This window comes from Triturus cristatus, chromosome 3_2 (assembly GCF_964204655.1).
Source record: "Triturus cristatus chromosome 3_2, aTriCri1.1, whole genome shotgun sequence".
NCBI classification, from domain to species: domain Eukaryota; kingdom Metazoa; phylum Chordata; class Amphibia; order Caudata; family Salamandridae; genus Triturus; species Triturus cristatus.
Window position 1 is genome coordinate 77,658,254 of NC_140584.1, and position 13,263 is coordinate 77,671,516.

The following is a 13,263-nucleotide window of genomic DNA, read 5'->3' on the forward strand; positions in this document are numbered from 1 at the left end:
TAAAATAATCAACTAGTGGGCTAAATACATTTTATTCTTGCTCCTAGCTAATTGGTTAAAAACGGGGTAATATGCTAAAGGCCCTAACTATAATGGGTAGGTGTACCTAGCATATGGTCAACTAGTTTCGAGCTTCCCCCAGCTCTTCTTCAGGACTACACCGGGACCAGCCCAGTGTAAAAAACCCCTCCTAGTAGACCTGATTAAGGTGAAAAATGTGAGATGCTGCAACTAAAAGGCATGCGTTATAATTAATACATACGTAAGTATACGTCTGGCAATATCTGTAGGGTATAAGAACACATATATTAAAGGGAACAAAAGGTCATTAGCAATGTAATAGAACCAATAGTGATCACACTATACACGAGTGTTGGTACATTCTTTTCTCTAATGTGCCGCTATGTGGATTCACAAAACAGCGTTAAATCAAATACATTCTCCATGCAGGCGCTGTGCTGAGAAGTGAGTCGAAATTCAATGAATGCAAAAAATTGCACAAAAAACACTCATGCGTCTGACACAACATAAAACACATATAAAACTGACAAAAGCACGATATTACATACATTTCAAGAAGCACCAATATGCCTCATGGTCAACGGAGGGGGTGTGGAGATCTCGTACACCTAAAAAATGATGATACATGTGATCATTAATAATGTAGGGCTCCGTATCCATGGCAGGCCCTTTAGGGAAGGAAACGGAAAAAGTACGATCTCCGTGATTCCAAGGGGCGTGCTGGACTTCCCACAGGGGTACCCACTTACTTGTACATTGAAAACCACACTCTGGAACACCTACTGGAGCCCAAGCCTCTCGGACCGCATACTAAGTGATCCCGAGCGAGGGGCCTGTTCTCTACGAGTGCTTCCGCATGGAAAGCGTGAAAGGACTTACCGGTGGAGGTCCTTTCTGTAGCGGCCATATTGGATAGGGAATGAGTCCTAAATTAGTATATTAACCTTAAAGTTTGCCGATCCTTATTGGCAAGGATGAAGCCAAAGTGATTCAACGAATTACAGGAGACGAAAGGACTGATACCAAAAAATAGTATTGATACCAAGACCGTCGGACCTGTACGCCTGCTCCATCCCTTACCTGAGGGCCATCACCCATGCAGCAACTGTAGTGTGTGTCACCTAACCAGTACTACCAAAACCATCACCTTTAACAATGGCATGACATGGAATCTTCGATCCTTCACCAATTGCAATACGAAAGGTGTGATATATCTTATCACCTGCGTTTGCAACCTTCAGTATGTGGGGATGACCACAAGAAAGGTGAACACAAGAATAACTGAACAACGAAGCAACTTTAGGTGCAAACACAACACAAAAATGACCACTCACTTCCTCGAACAACAACACACACCCAACGACCTTAACTGGGTCATCATTGAACATGTAGACAACCACCCCAACATCGAAAGAAAACTGCACGAAAAAGAGCAACATTGGGTTTTCAAGTTACGATCTGACACTAAAGGTCTTAACGATGATATACCGTGGGGACAATTTACTTCTAACTAAGGTGGACACAGGTTGTATCAGGTTCCTTCTGAGTTTTTTTCCCTTATTTCCTTTATCCTTCAATTAACTTTATTGATAGGTCTGTTGAGAAAAAACCCCTTTGTTTACGCTATGAATATAAGCACAGTACACTCGCTTTATTTGGTAGTTCACCCGTGTTACCATTAACATTTTTTCTTTATCTAGCCCGATCCATCATGGCCACACCTTGCGAGACGATATTTACTGATTCTTTTTTGTCATTCTTCGTGTATGGCCAATATTAATACTATTTTTTGGTATCAGTCCTTTCGTCTCCTGTAATTCGTTGAATCACTTTGGCTTCATCCTTGCCAATAAGGATCGGCAAACTTTAAGGTTAAAATACTAATTCAGGACTCATCCCCTATCCAATATGGCCGCTAAAGAAAGGACCTCCACCGGTAAGTCCTTTCACGCTTTCCATGCGGAAGCACTCGTAGATAACAGGCCCCTCGCTCGGGATCACTTAGTATTCGGTCCGAGAGGCTTGGGTTCCAGTAGGTGTTCCAGAGTGTGGTTTTCAACGTACAAGTAAGTGGGTACCCCTTTGGGAAGTCCAGCACGCCCCTTGGAATCACGGAGATCGTACTTTTTCCGTTTCCTTCCCTAAAGGGCCTGCCATGGATACGGAGCCCTACATTATTAACAATCACATGTATCATCATTTTTTAGGTGTACGAGATCTCCACACCCCCTCCGTTGACCATGAGGCATATTGGTGCTTCTTGAAATGTATGTAATATTGTGCTTTTGTCAGTCTTGTATGTGTTTTATGTTGTGTCAGACGCATGAGTGTTTTTTGTGCAATTTTTTGCATTCATTGAATTTCGACTCACTTCTCGGCACAGCGCCTGCATGGAGAATGTATTTGATTTAACGCTGTTTTGTGAATCCACATAGCGACACATTAGAGAAAAGAGTGTACCAACACTGGTGTATAGTGTGATCACTATTGGTTCTATTACATTGCTAATGACCTTGTGTTCCCTTTAATATATGTGTTCTTATACCCTACAGATATTGCCAGACGTATACTTACGTATGTATTAATTATAATGCATGCCTTTTAGTTGCAGCGTCTCACATTTTTCACCTTAATCAGGTGTACTAGGAGTGGTTTTTTACACTGGGCTGGTCCCGGTGTAGTCCTGAAGAAGAGCTGGGGGAAGCTCGAAACTAGTTGACCATATGCTAGGTACACCTACCCATTATAGTTAGGGCCTTTAGCATATTACCCCGTTTTTAACCAATTAGCTAGGAGCAAGAATAAAATGTATTTGGCCCACTAGTTGATTATTTTAACTCACTTTGTCCCACTCCATTTCACTACACTTGCACTACACATAATCTGTACCTTTTGAGTGCTCCTACGTAATCCGCAAGTTGTAGCACGCCTCAGCCCGTAGAGGACTGAGAGGACCCCAATGATGAAGCATGTCACCGTGGGCAAACCCTGGTGAGTGAGAGGACTCAAGAAAGGAGAAGTCTTGCCCCTTTCTTCCTTGTCGGGTGACCTCCGGAATCCAACTGATTTCTGACACCCTTAGGTTAGGTTCTTTTAACCTGATTAATCAGGTTGTTTATGATACTTGGTAAAATGGGGCAGGGGAGGAGTGGCACCATCCCCAGAATACCACATTGATCTTGGTGTGTGGGTTAGTCACTTTTCCTCCACTATGCCAGTGATGATGCAGTAGAATGTGGATTGGTATCAATACATCCCTACTCCACGGATAAGGTATTTGGTGAGGCAGACGTTAGTGCTGCCCTTAATGCACTGGCAGGACGTCGAGCACCAGGGATAGACTGTGTTCCCGCTGACATTTCTTTGCAGGACAGACCAAAATGGACCCAATATATACTTTTACTAGCAATCTCCATTGCCCATGGTGCTCCTATCTCGGACACCTGGCGGGGGCAGAGATAATCCCAATATATAAAAATGGAGACAAGTCCATGCCTGCCAACTACAGGCCAATAAGCCTTATAGATTCCATACAAAAGGTGGTGGCCCGATTTGTGTTGGCCAAAATTCACGTATGGATGGACGAAAACTCCATCATTAGCCACCTCCAGGGAGGCTTTCGGGCCCATATAAGTACAATTGATCAGGTCTTCTGCTTTGTTACAATACATTGGCGGACAGTAGTTCTCGGCAAGGACAGCATATATGCTGCCTTAGTTGATTTGAAATCAGCCTTTGACCTGGACTCATGGCCCAAACTATGGGAGGTACTGAAAGAATTGGGGATGCCACTGGACTTACTCTCCCTTATTTTCCGCCTTCACAAGGAAAATTGTGCGCAGATCCGATGTGGAGTGCAGGGAAATAAGACAGACTCCATTCTGGTACATAAGGGTGTCCGCCCAGGATGTGTGTTAGCTCCAACACTGTTTTCTCTTTTTATAACTGGAGTGGCAAATGTTCTTGCTGCTACTCACACTGATGCCCCTATTTTAGCTGGCAGAAAGATCCCGATTTTAATGTTCGCAGATGATACCCTGATTATCTCTAAAACCCCAAGTGGTCTACAACTCGCACTGCAACGATATGAAGAATTCTGTCTCTTATGAGGCTTAAAAATTAATGCTGACAAGACCAAGTTCATGGCCTTCAATCAACATAGATCCTTCAAGGGTAAAATAACAATGGATGGGCTTCACCTTGAGCAGCTCGATGCATTTGTCTATCTGGGCATCAAACTGCTGAAGGATATGAGATGGAAGTTGCACATTGATGCGATGGCACTATAACATCAACAGTTAGCGGGTGCCCTAAGAAAGGAATTGAAAACCTCATTGACAAAACCTGGTACTCCAAATTTATAATAGCAAAGTGGTGAGCTCGGCCCTTTATGGTGCTAAGCTATGGGGTTTAGAGAATCTGTCACAGCTAACTATCGCTGAGAATAAGTTTCTGCGTGCGATAACCAGTCTACCACAAAGTACACCTACTGTCCCCTTAAGGAGTGATCTGGGTTGGAATGCTATGGTGGACCATTGAAGGTTACGATCCATCCTATACTGGCGCAGGATATGGTCCTCACCGGAACTGGCCGTATATGCTGAGGGCTTAAGGGACATCATTGATATGGACCAATTCCACAAACTTATCTGGCTGCGAAATTTAAAGGGCCTATTTAACAGACTGTGCCTCGTACACCTGTGGGATAGTCCCTTTAGCTCCATGTTCCCGTCGACATACTCAAAGATAGGTACTGGGAGATGAATGCACACAAAGAGTGTAGGCGCCATGACACCTCTTCACTTTCAGGGCTCTACTTACAGATTAAACCACCCCCGAACCTTAAGCTATATTGGGACGCTATCACAAAGCCCCTTGATCAGAAATTGTATTACCAATTTAGAACGGGAACTTTACCCCTAAAGAGTTTTACAGCTAAATGGTCCACCACAAATACCAATAAATGTATAACATGTGCTGATCACGTAGAAACCCCAGCACATGTGCTGTTTGTCTGCTCTGCATATTCTGGTCCGGCCAAAGTTTGGTCGGCGCAAATATACAGGAACATGGGCACTAGATTATGCAGCACAGCTCTCTGAATTCTCTGTACAGACCCATCACCCAGGTACGCTACTCCGATGGCAAAATTCTTAAGGTGGATGTGGTGAATCTGTTTATCTTTAATGCTTTTATGACATATACTGTCAAATAAAGCGTTCTTTGAATTGACTTGAATACGAAAGTCGTAAAGTTTGACTTTCGTCTAAGTTTACTTTGTGAATCGGGCCCAAAGTGTCAGAGGAGGGCCTAGGCTTCTTACACAGAGGAGTAATAGAGCTGGAAAAAAGACTAAAAGTTGTGTCAATATCGACAGCAACTTTATTCCAATTACCTTTGTGGATTGCAGCACTCGTGTATCTAAGTTAGCTTTTATCAAGCATGGGGTCATCATCATGATGTAAGAGCTGTGACGAGAATGACCGAACAAGGAGGTCATTTAGGATCCCTCCATTTGTTGTGTATATCTGAGGTAATTCACGTTCACTCCATTAATTGTGAATAGCTGTGGAAATTCATGTTCCATCCATGTGTTGTGAATATTCAGGGAATTGTTTGTATCCTTTGTTTGTTGTGAATACTGGGGGTGTAAACTAAAACACAACTTGTCGAGAAGCATAGCAGTCTAGCATGTCTTTAGTGCACAAACAGCCAGTATGCAAGCAAAATCACGAGCGACAATTGTCATTTCGATGGACCGTGGCTTCCATCCAAAATCTAGTTGGAGCATTTGACACACACTTTTATACAGTTTTTCTCAATACAAGTTCATGGAAACGTGAGCATGGGATTGAAACTATGACCTTGGATGAAACTTAACTAATGAGCAGATAGTAGGGTCTTCTAATGAGAAAGAAAGTGAAATGTTATTGAAGACTAGATACTAAAATATAAACAAGTGCTGATGTTGTAATGTGTTACATGTTTAATGCATCCTACTTTATTGATGTCCTCTGCCTTGCTGCTCAGCCAATGGTGATGTCATCGGAATGTTTGAATTGTTTGAGTTGGAGAGCGATTCTGTTGGAATGGATGGGCTGAGCAGCAAGTAGGCTGCTCCTGGTGGGGCCTAACATGAGATTTAATATGGATCTGATCTTAAGAATAAAAGCTGTGATCCTGAGTTACCTTCTGGACTACGTATCTTTCATTCAACTGTAACAGCTGACTCTGCTACTTTCTATAATTCATGCTTCCTAAAACCAATCCTCTCCTCTGAACGAGGATATGCTTACTACATTGTGCAAGAAATGTGCATTTGTATGACAATTAATAAAATTACTTCTGGGCATACGTACTACAGTGGAATTACAGTGCACTTCAGATCAGTATCAAAATGACACTGAGATTCTGTCATGTAGCATATCAGCACATGTTAAGACATGCATGAGCATTTGTGTGCTCTGGATAAAGCATTGGCAGTAAGGCATGGACATAAATGATTCTGTTTTCTTATGTGTAATTCACGTTCCCCCAATTTGTTGTGAGTGCCAAGGGAAAATCCTGTCCCCTACATACGTTGTGATTACCTGGGGCAATTCATGTCCCCCTCTTCATGTCGTAAATAATTGGGCCAATTAATTTTTCCTCTATTTTTAGGGAGTATGTGTGACAAATCTTCGTCTCTCTATTTGTTGTGAATTACTGAAGCTATTTATATGTGTTACATTTGTCTACCCCTAGGAGAAGATGTTCATGTCCTCCTCAGTACTTCCTCAGTGCGAATGACATGAACGTCTTATCCTCCACACCAGAGCAAAAAATACTTCTGGTGCGATCCACACCTGTCACATCAATCTGGAATGACTTTAGTGTCTAGTTGTCGGACATCTCTGGGGTTGGAATGTTTCCCTGGGTGCCAGCTGAGCCTGGGCCCACGTTGAGTTTTGGGGCCTTTCCTTTTGAGGCGGTAGGCCCAGTCAAACAAGTGGGGTACCTTTTTCATCAAAGGAAGTCTGGGAACACTGAATGGTACATATTTTGTGGATCCCCATAGATTCTTGAGTTCTCTATCAGAATTTGAGGAAAGTTGTGAATACCTGGGGTGTAAACTAAAACACAACACTTCGAGAAGTCTAGCATGTGTTTAATGCACAAATAGCCAGCATGCAAGCAAAATAACGAGCGACAGTTGTCATTTTTATGGACCGTAGCCTCCATCCAAAATCTAGTTGGAGCATTCTACACACACTTTTATACAGTTTTTCTCAATACAAGGTCATGGAAACGTGAGCATGTAATTGAGACGAATACCTTGGACGAAACTCAACTAATGAGCAGATAGCAGGATCTTCTAATGAGAAATAATGTGAAATGTTATTGGAGACTAGATGCTAAAGTATAAACAACTGCTGACTCCGCTACTTTCTACATTTCATGCTTCTTGATGACAATCCTCTCCTCTGAACGAGGATATGCTTACTACAGTGTGCAAGAAATATGCACTTGCATGACATTGAATAAAATTACTTCTGGGTATTCTCACTACATGAAGCTGTGCAGGCATATTAGAATTACAGTTCACTTCGGATGAATATGAAAACCACACTGAGATTCTGTCATGTAACATATCAGCACATGTAAAGGCATACATGAGCATTTGTGTGTTCAGGATAAAGCATTGGCAGTAAGGCATAGCAATACATGATTCTGTTTTCTTAGGTGTAATTCTTGTTCCCTCAATTCGTTTTGAATGCCTAGGGAAATTCATGCCCCCTACATATGTTGTGTAATTTTAGCCAAAATTTGGCATTTGCAAGGCATTCTAGGTAAGAAAATGTAGTGGGAGCCACGCACAAGTGACACCACCCTCAACTTCCAAAGGTGTCTCGTTTTCAGATATTTCTGGGTTTCTTAGGCCTTCCTCGGTGGTGGGTGAGCCCACGTCCAAATACCACTGTTACCTACATTGCCAAAATGGGTCGATTTGAATGGTGAATTGTTAAGTTTTCCCGCTTGCATTTTGGGGGCTTCTCCTGTTGTGTGGTAGTGTGAGAGTGGCCTAGGAATACAACTGCATTTCTCTTTTTATTGAGAGAAGTATGGGACCTCAAAATAGTAAAAGTTTTTTTATTCTCAATTGAATTTCTCTTCATTTTTGGTTTTCAAATGTAAGAAAGGACACATTTTGCAAAATGCCCTCTGAATTGCATTCAGATTTGTACAAATAACCACTATTCCTAAACACAGCATTTAGCGCACATTTAAAAATAAATTATAGGTTTCCTCCATACCTATTCTTAATTCATTAGTATGAGTTAACGCTTGGTTAATACATAATGAAAAATCATTATAAGCTTCAGCTCAGTTGTTGCCTCTGGGTATCGTGTTTTTGGACAACTAACAAGCACTACATATCCTTGCCACCAAAAAGATCTGATGGGCTTAACATTTCGTAAACCAGCCATCAGGGCAAAGAGTTATAGATGCAAACATTGTCTTCTGTTTCTATATTCCCTACTTATTTTGATTATTTTTTTCATTTCAACAATTCATCAATTAGTTTCTTTGGGAAATCCATGAGTGATGCACAAATGACCCCTTACTGAATTCTAATTGTTGGATGCACAAATGACCCCTTACTGAATTCTAATTGTTGTCTACATTTGCGAAATGTATAATTTTCTGGATTCACCATCAGGTTTCATACCTCTTTCCACCACAAACTGCATGTTGGTAGAAACCACATAAAATGGGAAAAATCGACTAACACTTAGAAAAATGCATAATCTATTATTCCAAAAATTATGTTTTTACTATTTTACCAGTTCCTAATAGCTGGGAAGATGGCAAGAGCCTTCCATAAAGTACATTCTGAAGTCCTCTGCAGTAGATTGGAAGAGGAAAAGCCCTCTCTCTTGGGCAAGGTCGAACAGGATGTTAGTCTTATTGACAGTTAGATTGAGTCCTCCACCCTATCCCTAGGCCTAGAAAGACGAAAACAGCTACATAAGACTTAGGGGGTCATTAGCATGGCAGGCGGATTGCCACCGCCTGACCGGCGGTGGCGATCCGCCCGCCACAACACCCTGCCGGACGGCCTATTACCCCCGCCACATTAGCATGGCGGGGGTTACCGCGGCGGACGGAAAGACCGTCCAACGCTTTTCCGCCAGTAGGCAATCGTCATGATTGCCTACCGGGCGGAAAAGGCCCACAATATGGTGGCAGTGCCTTGCAGGCACCGCCATCCTTATTATGATGATGGCATTTCCTGTTTTTACTATTGCTTTTCAATTGATGTATGTGGAATATTTGAGCTGTAGTCTCTCCTTTTTACAACCATTGAAACGGATGGCTAAGTTTCCAAGTTTTCAAGTTCCAAACATTTTTGTATGAATGCAATAATATCAAAATAAATGTTACGGGGGACACCTGGGACCGTATTACAATAAGTGCCCCGTAGGCGCAACGGACATTTGCGCCTGCTTTGTGTGCCCCAGGGTACTTTGGTATTATAGAAGGGGGAGCAGATGCTTGTGCGTCCCTTTCTATAATACCGATATCGCTGGTGCACTTAAAGCGCCAGCGCTACCTTCAGAGGGTGTTCCCTCATTTGCATAGGGGCGTGCCCTATACAAATGAGGGGATTCCTTTGACTCTGTGCCCTCGCCCTATTACAGAAGTCGGCGCAGAGTCAAAGGAGCCCTCAAGAGGCACACTGACAGTGCACCATTTAAAAGGTGGTGCACTGTCAGTGCGCTCCTGACAGCAGCCCTCTATAGGGAGTAAAGGGGGTCTCATAGACGCCCCAGACATCCCCTTGCAGGCGGGTACAGTCAGTGACTGCACACACCTGCAAGGGGATCTCTATTACCCTGTAAAAGTACAGGTGGGTGCCGCCTGCACTGTTAAAACACTGAGCAGGTGCTCCGTGTTTTCACATGAATGACTGCCCTGGGGGCAGGGCGAGTTCGCGGCAGCCTTGGGGGCAGCGCATACATCATAATAGTGCGCATTGTGATTGCACATGGCGCACCTTTTCAAAGGTGCGCCGGGCGCAAACAATCACAATGCATAATACGGCCCTGTTTGTAACGAACACTATAGTAAGTGAAAGAACTCACTTGAGGGATGACATTGTCAGGTACATTATATCACTGTATAGAATTACTAAGTAGTAACATTTTTCAACAAACTCCATCACACCCACGAGTGTCTCACCTAGTTGTTGTAATCATGTTTTGCTTTCATTAAAACTAGTCACACTAATACACCTAAAATCAAACAGTAGGTGAAAATTTCAGGACTGAAGACAGAGTCCCTAATGACCTAGAGTGAGGTGGTTACCTTAGACATGAGTAAGTAAAAATGCTTCCATTCGAAGCTTTTATACAAAAAAAGCTAGGCGCAGCCAAACATGGCCATTTCTTTGCAATTACCCTGCAGTGTAATGAAAGGGACTGACTACACTAGTCAGTTAACAGTAAGATGCGGATGGTCTAAAGGGTATTTCTCCAGATGAACGTTTAAGCTCATTCAATATAAAGCTCAAGTGTGTGATGCAATTGTAGCTACTACTGTACTGATGGGGGAAGGATCAAAATCATATTATCGAGGGCAACATCTGTGAGATAGTGATAAAGATGTTCCTATCATACAGCAGAAAATACTGTAATCGATCCCCATATATCTAAGTTCATCCTGTGAAAAAGGGTTGCAGGATACGAAGTATAATGCCAAGTGAATCCACTCAGCTGCTAGATTAATCAGTGTGTTAAACACTTGTTGCTGACCTCTATTATGAGTTACAGGTCTTTGTTTCTAATTCCAACAAGGCCTATAGAACAATCTTTTGTCCTGAGTTCAATAAAGTGAGTACCATATATCTTTCGGTGACTTCTAGTCTTCCTAATCGGGCTAGGAATTACGAGCTTCGGAGGAGCATTGCCCAAGGGTAACATGGTGACCGCAGTTCAGGTAGTAGCTAGCTAGCCAGCTTTAAGCTTGATTTAGGCTGTTGTGAGATAGGTTTTCTCTTAATGTGTAGTCTTCTGGCTTTCCACAGGAGATCTCACCAGTCCATTATTGTCAGAGTCTAGAGCCCTTGCTATTGTTAAAGTGTCATTTTCAGGGTCCCTCTGAGGCATCCTGATTGGAGCAATAGGTATAATGCAGTACCACCAATGTCATGGTGCAGGTGAAGCATCAGGTGTTTTTTTCCTGTGCATGTCTAAGATATACACTTATCCCTCTAGAAATCTAGCCATAAACCTTTCATCTGCAGGCAGTGATCAGTCTCTTAACCATAGAAGATTCCAGTTGTGCTGGAGTCGCTAGGGTGGTAGAGCCCATTGGAGTGAGCTAAATCTGAGTCCTTTCAGCCAGCCTCTAGACTAGGGTATCCCAGGTCCATAGTGCCTGGTGCACTTACACACAGCAGTGGTTCAGATGTATTCAGATTTTTTAGAGAACCCCCTACATTAGACAATATTCCTTGTTCCTAAATATCTGCTACTTCTGGATTATCTCTCACACTCCTGGCACACAGATTGCCAAAGTGGGATACATTGGAAAATTACAGGCAATGTATCCTGGAAATGGCTGACTCCCCAATCCCATTCGGCCACCCAGCTGTGTGTGCTTAAGCTTGTGAAATAGACTTATAGTAGGAAAAACTTTGTAGAGAAGGTTGTTTGTTTTTATGTGACTTTCTTCTCTTACGCACCCCTAGTATACATTCTGCTTTGTGATATGAGGCTCCACATTAAAACGGTTTCTGATGCGCTTTTGGCAAGTGTTTCAGTTTCAGAAATACATTTTTGGGTGTTAACTAGAACCATCAAAGTACAAGAATAAAACATTAAGAACAACAAGGTGTATCATAAATAAGCTTGATTTGATATCAAAGTACAGTCAGATAAAATCATTGTGATACAATGTTCAAATAAATGATGTATATTAATCTAATATATACTTACAATTATCAAATAGCCAAGGCTAAAGGTTCTTGCACATTAAAAGATGCTTTGTTAAGATTTATTAAGACCATCGCTGACCCATAAAAAGCAAATAATTAAGAAACCTAGTTTGCTAAAATCCAAAAACAAATTTGAAAAACTCCCTACTCGACTTTAAACTGACTATCATACAGATTTAAATTAATTCACCCAACACTATCAAATATTTAGCTTGCTTGTTCCAAGCACTGAACAAAAAGCGCTAACTGCAAAAACAATAGGCCCAGAAGTGTCTGTTTTCAAAACTCTCAAGGCTTCCAAAAAGTGAAGGGTACCCATATTTTGACAAATCTGCAGTATCCACTCTCCCTGTGCATTTTGTTCCTCAGTGTCAGAGGTTTGAGCACCAACTCAGCAAATGGCGGAAGACAAATCTTTATTCCACTTGGAGTTAAACACCATAGTCGGTAAACAGCCTAAACAAAACCTCACATATAGACTTGTCGCTAAAGGCAGAGTTAGCAAGTGTAATAAATTAGGAGGTTTTATCTGTCATAATCCATACTCCACCTACCCTTCTCATGGCTGCATACTCATCTACAGTCACCACCGGACTTATCCATCAGAGGCATCTTATCATTTAGTCTGAATTGACCTTTTTGGGCATTTATTGTGTCAATCTGTGCTTACTGCAACAACCTTGCTATGTTGCACAACCAAAGTCAATAAGAAAATAAAACTTAGACATAGACACCCCAAGTATGCCTATCAAGACCAACTGGTCAGTCTTCCCTATTGCCCTCACCACATTGTGTCATACCATCTATCTGCAAATGACATAGAAGCTTTTTTAATTTAAAGATTTAATGAGGAAGTAGGTTATTTCTCACATTTTGAGCTGGTCAGCACTTATATATTTTCACTCACAATTGTTGTAATTTCATTGTTACTATTGATTCGATTGATCATAAATGCAACAACTAAAACAATGATTATAATTATTGTGAGCTATACAGCACACACCAGAAATGTATCTGTGTTCAGTTTAAAGGGTGGTTTTATGAAGTACACTTTGACTTACTATTTTTGAATACCTTAGAAGGTTGAGGTTTAGGACTGAGTCAGTCCTGCTGAGAATATACCCTGACATCTACTGGTTAAACAGATGTTTGTTCAGCTCTTCAACCACTAGTGTCTTTCTTGGGACATCATTTGTGTTGAAGATCAGTCCTACTACGTTCACTAGTTATCGTTCATCGAGTACAAAATCCTGCTTAAGAGA

The 13,263-nt window shown here is 41.9% G+C and overlaps 1 protein-coding gene across 2 annotated transcripts in view; it reads left to right on the top strand.

The window, feature by feature from the left end:
- Nucleotides 1-13,263, top strand: part of LOC146856833 (uncharacterized) — a 162,351-nt gene that overhangs the window by 18,997 nt on the left and 130,091 nt on the right. The window lies entirely within an intron of this gene.